At 36.5% G+C, this 13597-nt stretch overlaps 1 long non-coding RNA gene across 1 annotated transcript in view; it reads right to left on the bottom strand.

The window, feature by feature from the left end:
* Positions 1 to 2237: 2237 nt before the first annotated feature.
* The window catches only part of LOC147918144 (uncharacterized), a 127538-nt gene continuing 116178 nt past the window's right edge, over positions 2238 to 13597 (bottom strand). Inside the window, exons 4-5 of the long non-coding RNA XR_015553636.1 lie at positions 12780 to 12847; positions 2238 to 2579 (exon numbers count right to left, since the gene is read on the bottom strand). This is a non-coding gene — a long non-coding RNA (uncharacterized LOC147918144). The remainder of the gene's footprint in view (positions 2580 to 12779; positions 12848 to 13597) is intronic.

The following is a 13597-nucleotide window of genomic DNA, read 5'->3' as shown; positions in this document are numbered from 1 at the left end:
GGTTAGGGCCGGGGGATGGGTGTGAGAGAACGTGAACTGAAAGCTGGTCAATTTTTGGTTTTGTATTTTTTGCTTTTTTAATCTAGGGTTATATTTGAAGCTGTATTTATCTCTCCAGAAGATTATCAGTAGAATACAGAAACAAAGAATACAGAAACTAATCTTTATTTCAGACCTCGTGTATGTGTATGTGTAAACTGGCAAGCTATAATCTCTAATGAGCTTAGAAAAGGCATACCAGCTTCTATCTAACCATAGCATCAATGTTTACCTACCTCTCCCATAATTAAAATCAGATGTCTGACCACACGCAATGGGTGAGGATTTGCTTACCTTAATAAATACTTGTAACCTAACTATTTGGCCACTTAAGTGCCACCGACTCTGTGAATTGAATTGGCAGGGAGAAAGAAAATAACGTCAGTGTCAGAATCCACTTTAGGCATTTAAGCTGACTCCACAATTTATAAAAACATTTACATAAACAGATTCCAACCTCAAATATTTTTCTCCTCATCTCAGGTCCATCAAATTGCAAGTTAACTACTAATTCTAGTTGATTGAATAACTCAACAGACCAAAAATGTGTAATTGTTTGCTTAAAGTGCAAATGACTTGGGAAATTTCATCTAGATGTTTTTATTCATGTCATGGAAAATTATGTATATTACCATTCAACATTTAATCATTAGCCACTTTCTAAATATTTTGAAATGTCAAGTCAAATCTAAATTCTCTAAATTTTACAGAGTTTAATCTAATTGCATTAAGAATAGCAAGACCGGCAGAAATTATTCAGAGCTAACTCCTTAGACTATTGCAAGGGGAATATAAATTGCAACCATATTTTCAATAGGTACAAAATCAGAAGAAGTTAATTTTATTTCTCAAGTAAATGAAACTCTTTTTATTTAAATGCCAATCTATTGTTCACAGAATCACAAACTTAAGGTACGCTAGAAAAAGAGTTGAAGAATTGCCACAAATAGTTAAAAATAAATCATTGACAAAATATAAAATGAATGCATTCTAGATAAGTGATTCCATTCAATTACACATTTAATTGAGATACTTTGGATTCCCAAACATAAGCTTAATTTTTTCCTCCCAAGTTTGGTCAGCTTTGATGTAATAAGTACTGTGTGCCTTGTTCTACCTCTTCATTCTACTGGGATAGATAGACAGACAGACAGATAGATAGATACATAGATACATAGATAGACAGACATAATATTAATATAATTTTATCATTTGTTTTAATTCTACAAAACACTCTATCTTACAATATATTTCATCTTTATGCATCAAGCAAGGGAACTATTTGCAGACCTTAACTCGTAGTTAAGAGGATGGACACATTTCTTCACAGGCATCTGATGTATGGTAATAAACCTATGACCAATCTGGTAAATATTTACCAAAAGCCCACAAGACATTTACCCATGCACAAAAAATCACAATGCAATGGTGGGAGGAAGAGAAACCTAGAGAAGAAATAAAATGAAACTAGCTTATGTAGAAATAATAAGTGACTTTATTCAAGTGGTTTGTGTCTCAACCTATTTTAGGGAGAACACTACTTGGAATGATCAATATGATGCTAGCCTTCTTTCCAAAGTTAGTGAACCCAAGTGATGACTTTTCATCAGGCTCTTAATAATATTTGTAGAAAAAGAGCTTAGCTTTTTTCCCTGTATTACATGATCCAGACGTGCAAATGGCATGACTTGATTTTCAGAGATTGGGATCTACACTGTAAATTCATCAGTCCATTATTAATTATATTTTGTCAAGACAAAAAAAAGCTTAATATGATTCCAAAAGTGAACAAGTTATTTTGATATAAGTCACTGAGAGTTTAAAATTAAACTAGAACAGAAGTTTCTGTTTTATAAATCAAATGAAATAACAACGGTAGTTTTAACATTCTTTTTGCATTACAGATTCCTTTTAGAATCAGTATCTGATGAAATGTCCAGACTTTCCCAGAAAAAAAATGCGTATTCAAACTACATTTTGTATACAATTTCTCTGCAAGCTTGTCCTTTGACAACAAAGTTTAAAAACCTTTGAAGTAAAAGTTGGGACCAAGTTAAAGAATACATTCATGCAGTAAGGATCTCTAAATAATTACAGTTATTATTGCAAGACTGAGCCACAATTTGGATTCCTAGCAGCCAGGGGGAAATAGAAAGCCTAATTATGATGACTTTCATCAAGAAAAGGAAACACAGCTCTCAAGGAAAACAAAGATTTGCTTAGCAATGAATTATAAATAATTTCCCCCAGGACTGTTTTGTAAACTTTACTTTGGAAACTCTGCATAATCTCAAATGCAATAGTAAATTTCATGTAATTTCTTATTTTGGCCACTTAAGAAAATACGAGGACATAAGTATACTAGGAAACAAGCAGCCTATTGGTTGTCTGAATCATAGACAATATCCATTCAACTCACCTGGTTGTTAATCACTTCTATCCTTGGACCATGTTCCCTAAAATTTACTTTTCACTCCAAGTTAGGCTTTTTATAGGTGCAATTCAGATATTAGCCCTCGGAAATCTCTGTTATATTCAACCTTATGGAAGATAGGAAAAGAAGAAACAGCATATGTATAATAAGAATCCTCAAAGAAGAAAACCAAAACATTAAATGAGATATAAAACAAAAACCTATAATTAAAAACAAATGCTCGTAAAATTAAGAATATATGTGTATCTGAAAGTACATGTTGTAAAGTTACACCATGTACCTGGGAAAATAGACTGAGAGCACTGAGAAAAGTCTAATGAAACTATTGGCTGTTGAAGAAAATGAGTAAATTCTTTTGACAGCTGGACAAAAATCTAAGTCATGGGGCCAGCCTGGTGGGGTAGTGGTTAAATTCATGTGCTCTGCTTTGGTAGCCCGGGGTTTGCAGGTTTGAGTCCCAGGCACGGACCTATGTATCACTCATCAAGCCATGCTGTGGCGTCCTCCCACATACAAAATGGAGGAAGATGGGCACAGATGTTAGCTCAGGGCTAATCTTCCTCAGCAAAAAAAAGAAGATTGGCAATGGACATTAGCTCAGGGCCAATCTTCCTCACTAAAAAAAAAAAAACACTAGGTCACATATAACTGAAAGAAAATCAAACTGTCAAGCATTTTCAATAGCAACATTTTATGCCTTCTGGGGTAAACCAAAAAATAAAATCTGAGCGAAGAATTTTGTATTCAGATAAACTGTTTTTTAATTATAAAGTCAAACTCTTCATTATCCATGAGTTATTCCTGAGGTATCTACTAGGAAATAACCTTAAGACAATTAAAATAACTGGAGATATATCAATTTAAGGACAGTTGATGAGTATTAGCATATAGTTAACTGTAGCACTGTGAATAAATGATGGTAATAAGGGAAGAAATATAGTATGTAATATTTTTATGTAACCATCCTAATGTTGACATCTCCTCTAAGGGTACAGTGTGAATAGGATGAAGAAACAGGGATAGAAGGTAGACTTCTTCGAATATATCTTGTTTTATAGAATTGACTTTGAAACCATGTAAGCATTTTATATAATAAAAAGAATTTAATCCCTAAAAATTGAAATTAAAATGAGATACATGAATCTAAATGGGTAACTAGTTGCTGGCATAACCATACAGAAACTAATCCAAGTAACAAGTTTTTGATGATACATCCCTAATAACATATGCCGTAAGGACGAAAATGCTGGAAAAAATTTTAAACAGTTTTCAGTAATCATATTTTATATCATAGCAATGGTTTTGTAATTCAAAAAGTGTTGTGTGTATAAAATGTAATTATGTGATATTATAATCCTATTATCCAGTGTGCTTCACAAGCAAGATTCTTGGCAAGGGAGAAAAGAAAAACAGATGTCAGAAAGAAGAGATTAAATAAAGATCTTTTAGTCTTGAATTTGAAGGATCAATATAAACTGATATTTTCCGCTTGAAAAAATGACTTTCTAATTTTTTCAACTGAAAAGTCCTAGAAATACCAATGCACCCAGTAGCAAGGAGTACCTACAGCACCCAGAATTTGGTGCTGAAATCCAATTTCCTTCTGAAAATAATCAGAGCTCCTTGGAGAAATGGCTAATTCCAGGTCAGGACAGGAAATAAACAAGATCATCTGGAAACTCTTCTCATATCGGATAACAAGGAAGCAATCAAAGATTACCAGCTGTGTGTTAAAGACCTAGGAATCAAGTCTCAGACTGTCAAAGATGAGATCCCTCATGAGGATCAATGAGGAAAAAAATCTTCAAAAGATTGAAACATATAAGATAAATTTAAATCCATGAGTTCATAACAATACTTTAAAAAGTAATTGTTCAGCCATTAGACGACACTAGTGAACCAACTCATTATTTTGAAAACTCATAAACAAGAACCATTGGGTAATCAAATAGTAGATAAGAGTAAGATTTTCTTTATTGTGGTATTTCAGCCAATAAATGAAAAAGAAATGATAGAATAGGAATATTATCCTTTTGCAACCCAAAATGAATTACCATCAGGCATTGAGCATCAATTACTGCTAATATCAAAAAGAGAAAGTTAACCACATATTAGATGTCTTCTGACGGAGGAACAAAGCACCTCCTAATAAGGAATCTTTTCAGAAAATCAAACCTGAATCTGGTCTATCCTCCAGATCCCACTACTAATTTACAGAAAATTCAGAGGAAAGAGGGACATTAAACTATACTATGGGGATATAACCATCAAAATCCTAACCATCTTGACAAACAAGCAAGTTTCTTCAGCAAATAAATTGCAAACGGGAAAAAAAAGATGGAGGGGAAACCAATAGGTGAAAACAGACTTTAAAGGAATATATTAACCAATCTTCACAAGTAGGCTGTGTTTGGATCTTGATTCAAACTAGAAAAACTCGTGACATTAAAGATATAATTGGAAATTTGAACACTGACCAAATATTTGATAACACTCAGAATTATAATTTTTAAGATACAATCACGGCATTGTGGTTATGTAAAAAGAAAAGTCCTTTACTTTTAGAGTTACATAATGAAATGTTTGTTCATAAAATAAAATGTTTGGAATTTGCTAAAAAATCATTTGAGAAGGTGGATGTGGGTAAGGGTATACATGAAATCATTTTGTTGAAGCTGGGTAATGGCACACGGAGAGTTTATTATATTATTCTCTCTCTCTCTCTCTTTTTTTAATTTTCAAAAATAAAATATCCAAAACAAAAACATGCATTTGGTCGCTTTGCTGCATGGCATTGCCATGGCCTGACGGCACTTGAAAGATTTGCAATTTTTCCATTAGGAGATATCTCTTTCACTCCTGTGTCTGAGAGAAGCAGCCAGTGCTGCATATGAGACCAGCAAGGGTTAAAGAGAGCTAGCAGCTGACACATCTGGGGAGCATTAGCTATATTAAGGACAAGCCAGCATGAAAAGGTAACCGGAAGAAGCAGCTGAGCACTCTTTGGTCAAGCCTTGAGGTCATCTGGATTAAGGGACTGCGGTTTACAGTCTAGCAAGGGACATGTATCATTTCAGCACTTTGTTTCAAAACCCAGCACAAGAGTTCCTTTGGTTTGGAATGGGATCAAAAGTGAGTAGAAGACTTCTTTGTTCTCAATAAGCAAGTTTAAATGTTTTGTATCACAACACCTTTCAGGAAAGGATAGTATTTACATTATATAGTAACAAAAATTTAATGTCTTTTGGATTTTTCTATGTTGCAGAAACCTCCATTAGCCACATATGTGAATATAATGATAAATACTTCTTTTGATTGTCATATCAGTCAACAAATACCTACAGTATTTATTACGTGGTGGCACTGTGAAAAGCATAAGAATTACTACAGAGGCGTGGTAGTATTATAGGGGTATTATAGTTTCATGGAAAGTGGGACTTTGAAATCAAACAAAAATTGTTTAAAATCTTGCTCCGTCATTTCTTGGTTCCCTCATCTGTAAAACAGGATGTTAGTGTATTCAGTATGTGGAAGAATTGTCATTTTCACATTTGCTTTCTTATGATCAGCAACATCTGCCACTTGCCTTTGAGTAAAGGTATCTTTGAGTATTAGTCATCTTTCTCCTTATGTAAACACCACTACTAGGTGCTCTCCTAGCCTACCAGCTCAATGTCTTCTGAAGAAAAACCCAAAACAAGTCAACAATTACAGATTAATTTTTCTCTTATGGTAAAACAATTTTTATTAGAAGTTAAAGGTTGTTTATATAATGATGTGTCATAAAGACTCAAGTACTGGTTTTAATCTTCTATTGCCCTGATAACTTAACTAACATGAAGACGGATGCAAAATTAAGCACAGTGGATTATACTATTAGAGAAAATATAGCTCTGCCTTAGTCCTAATGAACACAGAATACTGAATATGTCACACTTCAGCCATTCATAGTTTGGAGAGGGCCTCTCTTCCTGATCTCTTGTTTTTTTTATAGTTAAAAACAGCAGTGAATAATTAAAACACATAAACCATTTTGATGCAATCTTAATGCACATAACCTCATGCCATGCTTATAACCAGCCATATCTAGATTGTAAATTTCAGTCAAACTACATGATAAAATGAGCCCATTTCATTTATGGTAAAAGCTAAAGCCAGCAATGGTTTTCCATCAACCCATCCAGCGTTTAATGTAGGTCAGAAGTTTCCAAAGCAAGAGAGCTGGCAGGTTAGGCAACAGTTAGAAAGGCCAGGAAGGCACTCTAAAACACTGTGCACCTATTTTCATTCCTACTAGTCATTTCATTGACTCGAGGCTGGGACATTGGGAAATATGCTTTTTATTGCATTCAGCATATTTGTTATATAATCAATCCAAGTCCATTGCAGAAAAATTAGAACCAGTAAAGCAAAAAAAAAAATAGTTGTCCAAAACCCCACCATTCAGAGATAATCACCATTATTCCACATTGATGTACCTCTATCCAGATTTTGTATGAACCTCTGAATAAATATATATTTACAAAATTTGACCAACTAGGTATGTTCCATAATTTATTTTTTTCACTTGAGATTCTTCTGTGAATATTTTCAATGACATTTAGTACGAATCTATATTAAGAACTATGATAATACAGTATTTGGTTATATGAAGGACTCATGTACTTATGCAATTTTCTGTTGCATATATGTTTTTGTTGTTTTTTTCTCTTTTAAATATGTGTTTTGAATTTATACTAAGGAAATATGACGTGTGAAAATTCCCAGAAGTGGAATCTTAGTATGTTTTAAATTCCCCTTCCTAATCTCCCAGTTTGTGCTCCTTAAAAGGAGTACTCGATTCACTTTCCATGGCAGACTTTTCTATGTTAGCAACACAGCATATTAATGGGAAAAGGCTATAGAAGTTGGATGGAAATAGGTACTTTTTTGTATACAATCCCTCTTGAATAGGTTTTCTGTCAAACGAGAAAAAATGTCCTCAGATACCTGGTGTGGCCATTGGTGACGGAGCCAGGGAATATACAAGAGCATTGAGAGGAGATGTGTGTGGTCTGGGACTGTGACCCCACAGGGGCATCCGGAACCACCTCTGCATTTGAGAATTAATCCATTTGATCAGATATTTCAGAAAGCTTTTGAGCAGCCAAAAGTTTAATTCAGATATAGCTTAGTTCTTTACAAAGCCAATGCTACAATGCTCTTTAGCCATTTTAAATTTTATATATGAAATTTGATTTACCAAATATTGTAATGGTGTTTTGAGCATTATGCATCTTTGGTTCTTCTTCATAAGCTTCTAACTTTCTATTTCTACTCTCCCAAAGTCAGTCATTTCCCATGAAGGAAACCAGAATAAAATGCTCTGTTTCAATTTCAGAATCAGGTTACATTTCTGGTTTCAATGATTATGCATAAGAAATACATTTTTAGTGACTGAAGCTCTGTAATTTTTAGTGACTAACTATAAAGAAAATATTTACAAAGAAAAGTTTTAGTCAGTGTCTATGTAGCTTACACACTATGATATCCCCTGAGTCCATTCGACACGTGTTCTCATTTTACAACACGGTGTTGGTACTACCTATCTCAAGCACCCAACATAGGAGCATTCCACACACAAGAGGAGTCAGCTTGTGGCCAAAGTTACAATGAGACCAACTTTCCAAACAGACTACTCACATGTGTTTCTCTGGGCATGCTTGGATTTGTCTGAATTTGATAGAAGATGAGTAGTGCCAACCCTGGCAAGCGGGGAGGTAGAGTAAGAATCCGAGAGTATAGAAAAATATTAGGATGCAGGAAGACCAGGACAGTAACAGAAATGCAGAAACACACATGAACAAGGTTGATGCCAATGTAGCTGCAATCAACATCTGGTATCAGAACAGCTGTCTAGATAAATAGGATCCTTTACAGAAAAATGCTTTCCCCAGGTCTGCCCTGTCTTGTTATACCACACCTACGCTGGGGAAAGTTTGACCAACCATTTGTTGACCACTTGTTAGTTATGCTAGAACTGGTTTACGTATGTTCCATTTGTTAGTTATGTTAAAATTGGTTACATATGTCCCTCTGACAATTACTGCTGGGTCATAGAAGGAAAGAGGAAAGCATAACTAAAACAAAAAACAGAACAAAACAAAAAATTAGTACTCCTGCAAAGGTCAGGCTCCTTTTCAATCCTGCTTTGGCAGTGCACTGGTGAGTAGCTGGGACATGGTTTGCTTGGCTATGGGACTCTCCAGGTCTACAGGGGCATGTCTGGTAGGAGTTTCATCAAGAGGAGGAGTTTCAATACAAAGAAGAGTTTCATCGAGTCAGGTCAGTACCTGAGCAGCCCTGCAGCAGAGAGCCCCTGGTCACATTACTGATGGCAATGGTATCACCTTCAGCTTGGCAGGTAAGCAGCAACTTGTGTCAAAGGAAAGATCAGAAAGGATTTGATGTATAATCTGGATAGGTGTGCTTGGAGGAGGGAACCGTCTCAATGTAGGCAGTGTCACATGTCCCAGTATCAAACGCGTTGAATCCCTCAGTGTGAGGGACCCAGTGGAAGGGAAATCCCAGCTAGCTAAGGGACTGGAAGCTGCAGCCCTTGTAATTTGGTGGGTTAACATCATCCTAGAATTGCTACTAGCATAGAGAACATCAGTTTGGTAATTGGTACACGACATCATGTTGGCCCAAGAAAGGAGGTAGTTAAGGGTTGAAAGAGACAGAAGTAGCAACTAGGTTAAAGCATGGGTGAAGGAATTTGAAACTCACAAATAATCTAGGCAGTGCTCCTAAAATATGTAATGAACTGGAGTGCCAAACCCAATCAGGACCTTCTGTGCCTCGACTCAGCCCTGATTCCAATTTTGGATCTGGAAAGTCCCCTGGGACCTCTAGGGAGGGAGCCTTATGCCGAGGTGACCACTTGCTGCATCGAAGGGCTCAGGCTACACTGGAAGTCAGTCCAGGATGGTCCAAGTGAAGAAGTGGGATGGAAGCATGCCTACAGGGGATTTAGAGAGACCAAAATCAAGGCTGCCACACAGGTTGGGAACAGATCTTGCACTAGCATCGCTGTAGGCGTGGCCAGTAAGTGCTATTACATAGTAGGAATGGACTGAATACAGCCTGGAGGAAGCCCCTGTTAGGGCAAGCCCCAGGGAGCCACACATGTCCAAGCAGGAGAGGCAAAGTGGAGCCCAGTGGTCAATCCCGAATCATAGTGGAGATGGAGGAGTTAAAGAAAGATCCATTTTTGACAAGGAAAAAATGAGGATCATCTGCCATATGACTTTTCCCTTATAATAGTGGTTATACCTCAACGGGGATGGTAGAGCCACGCAAGGGCATTTTGGAAATTTTAGGAGGCTTTTTCTTTCCTTTCGTTACAATGATCAGGAAACACTATGGACACTCAGTGAGAGGGGTCAGAGATACAAGGTGTCCTGCAGTCAAATAATTGCCCCACATCCTACACAACTTCCAAATTGTCTTGCTGGATATTTACATAGATGTAGAAAAATCTACCTAGAGCCTAACTTCTTTTATATTAACACAAAATATTTCTGCAGCATTTTAATATACATTGAATCTTCCAGTAATAACTAAATTGAGAGAAGACTGTATTTGGCTTGATTAGAAAGATTCCACAAGCTGTTCACCATCCCAGAAAACCACATCATTGACAGCAACGCTGCTCAGGATATTTGGGCCACCTACACAACACACCTGGATTGTCAGAGTCTGTATCTATCACATTCAAGATGATTCTACATATAGTTGCAAACATCTGTATGCTTAATTATGTCTTATGGTGCAGCCATATCTAAGTCATTGTAAATTAAAAGTAATTAAGTTAAAAAGAAACATATAAAAGAGAATATAAAGTCAAAAGTTAGTTCTGAGAAAAGATTAATAAAATCAATAAACTTCTGGCAGGACTGATGAAAAATAGAGAACAAGCTCAAACTATCAATATCAGAAATGAAGAAGGAGACACCATTAGAAATCATGCCGGCAGCAAGAAGGTAATAAGAGGCTATTATTTAGAACACTACACTAAGTAATTTGAAATTTCATTTTAAAAAAGCTCAAATTTCTAGAAAAACTCAAATTACCAAAGTGTCACATGAAGAAAAAGAAGATATAGTTCTGTATCTATTAAAGAAATTGAACTTGAAATTAAAATCCTTCCTGCAATGTGAAATAACATACATTTTACTCAGGGTCTCTCAGAGAATAGAGAAGAGGAAACCCCTCCCAACTTCTGTGATGAGCCGAGCATTTCCTTGATTCCCACAGCCTAATGAGAACATTTCAGTTTCTAAAAAGGAAAATTAAAAACTAAGCTCTCAAAAACAAACAAACTAAGCTCTCTCTTCAAGTTAGGTAAAAATTCTAAACAAAATAATTGCAATCATAATCAGGGTCTGTATAAAAGGATAATATATCACAACCAAGCCAGGGTTATTCTGAGAATATAATGTTGAATTAATATTTGATGATCAAGCAATGTAGTTTAGCACTGAACAGAAAAAAAGAGAGAAAAATAATATGACCATCTCAATAGAGACAGAAAAAGTATTTGATAGAATTCAACACTCATTCATGATAATGACTTAAAGTACACTAGGAATGGAAAGGTCTTCTTTATCTGATAATGAACATCTCAAAAAAATACAAATACAAACAAAAAAAGAATCTTATAAAATTTAGAGGTGAAATATTGAAAACTTTCATCACGAGATTGGGAAGGAGACACGGATGCCTTCTATTATCTCTTACTAGATAGGGCAGGCATCACAAACCCAGATGTCTACAGGGTCTATGGCAATAGAGAGGGGTGGAGTCTATGGAATTTGAGAAAGAATCTTCTGCCAAAAGTCATTCAAATTCAACTACAAAACAAAACCAAACAAAACCAAGACAAAACAAAACAAAAAAATCACTGGGCCAGCCAAACATAATATCTAAAGGCCATATTTAGTCTACAGTCTGCAAATTGGTGAACTTGGTTGGGGTTATTTTGGGACCAACTGATAGGATACTAAACTTCACATCGTAAGTGAAAACAGTAATCAAGTATATTACTACCTGGAGGAGACCTTGTCTTTTAATAGATGGCTAAGCCTTAAGCTCAAGTTTGTGTTATTTGGAGGAGAGAGCTGAAAAGGCAAAGAACAGTGAGAAAGAATAAACAATACCAGGGGTACAACATAGAAAGGAGGCTTAGACTGCGGGCCACAGGAAGTAGTGACATGACAGCACAGCCACTTGGTTACGGATTATTCTAAGAAATCCCCAGGGTACCTCTGCCCAAATTTGTCATATTGTACAAGTGTGAAAGAAAGACGGATAAAAAGTGCATTAGTAAGTTGGCTGTTTTCATTTGTTAAATCCTCTCCTATGTTTTGCCTTTAGAAGTGCTTTGCAGATAACAGCCACTGCTGAAGTCTTTGAATGTAATAGCTTTCTCTACTGAAATCTTCTGTCATAGATGAATGAATAGGATGGTCCACAATGAATAGGATGGTCCGCAGTGAATAGGAATGGTCCTCTCTACCCCCAGCCTGGTGTCATCAGTTTGCTCCTGGGCCCAGAGTCGCAGACATAGGAAGCAGAAGGAAAGCAGGTCATTTTGCTCAGGAAGAGCCGCCTCTTGGGTGGTCTATTTTGCACATGTGTAAGAACCAGCTTGACACAGAATTCCTCCCTCATTTCTGCAGGGAGAGGTTCATAGACTCTTCAGTGCAGTGATTTTCTGAATCTAAACTGACCTTGGCTTTTGTGTTTCCTTGGAAACCCTTTTCTCAGCTTTGCAAAGGGAACGAGCCCTTTGCCTGGTTCCCAGAATGAGACGGAGATTGTATGCAGATGGTCAAAAGTCCAAATTCAATCCCCTTCTGGTGCCTTGGCCACTTGGTGTGGATTTCCCAGGTCAGCCAGTTAGGCAACTCCAAGGGTTCACCAGAGTCCTCAAAGGAAATCCTGTCCCTGAAACACGACCTGTGTCAGTGCAGCCTGACAGAGCTGACCACCTGGGCTGTCACTCACATGCCCACTGCCAGGCCGGGCACTTGGACGTACCTGTTTTCAGAAATGCCAGGATTTGAGGGAGTTCTTGACTATGTTTGTATTTATGATCACCACTCTATGTTTTAGATCATGGGACTTGGATTCTTCTAGTTGTCTTCAGGTTTTCTTGCCCTTCAGATAACTAAGATTACTGGCTGCCACCAAGAGCCTAAGCAGGTGACACCAGGGACAAAGGGAAAGAATTAAACTCTATTTTCTACAAACTCCAACTTACCTTTGGACTCCATCCTTATAAACTACCTCCAGTTCTCTTCAATTCATTAAGTTGACTTTTGCTTCTTCCTGAAAAAGAGGGATAACAGAAGACAGAATATTTTTCTCTTATTTTAAGTTGTTTCAAGACCAGTGCCTGGCAGCACCACTTTGGTTAATTTCTCACACACAGGCTAGTTTTAAGGAGTTTATCACATTCACTACTTTGAGTTGCAGAAAGCTTGCCTGAGGGTCAGAGTTCCTACGCATGCTCTATTTACTGAAACATGACTCAGAACTGCAGCTAGCCTGTTGCTGTTTGCTGTGAATGGTGTCATTTGTATCAGACCACACTATTGGAATTTGCCTTCAAATATAGCTTTGGTTAACATGAAATATTGAACTTTTGTTGACGAAATTTAAATTTCTTACATTGGGGCAAACCTAAGCCTAGATTAGGCAAAGAAGAGATAGATTTGAACTTGGGGAAATTAGATTCATTACACTGGGATCTTGTGGACAGAGACTCTAATTTACTTGTGAATTAACATACCCTGTGCCTAAAGAATTAGAGTATAACAGGTAAGCACTTAGTAAATGGCTGTTGAATGCCTTAGTGGTGGGGAAGTTTACTTTTTGAGTTAAGATATCTCACAAGAATACTTTGGGGGATAGAAGTAGCCCAAAATATGAGCCAAATAATTATGGGCCACATCTTTGAAATTCATACATATCAAGTACTTTTTTAAATAGAAAAATGGCCACTTGAAAAATACCACTGGTTCAAAATCACCAAAATTTCTGTGGAAAAAAACATGGCACACCAGTTTCCAGTGCCTC

Source organism: Ceratotherium simum, chromosome 1 (assembly GCF_057802395.1).
Source record: "Ceratotherium simum simum isolate JZ-2026a chromosome 1, ASM5780239v1, whole genome shotgun sequence".
NCBI lineage: Eukaryota > Metazoa > Chordata > Mammalia > Perissodactyla > Rhinocerotidae > Ceratotherium > Ceratotherium simum.
The sequence above is the reverse complement of the archived record's forward strand: the minus strand, read 5'-3'. Positions and strand labels throughout refer to the sequence as shown.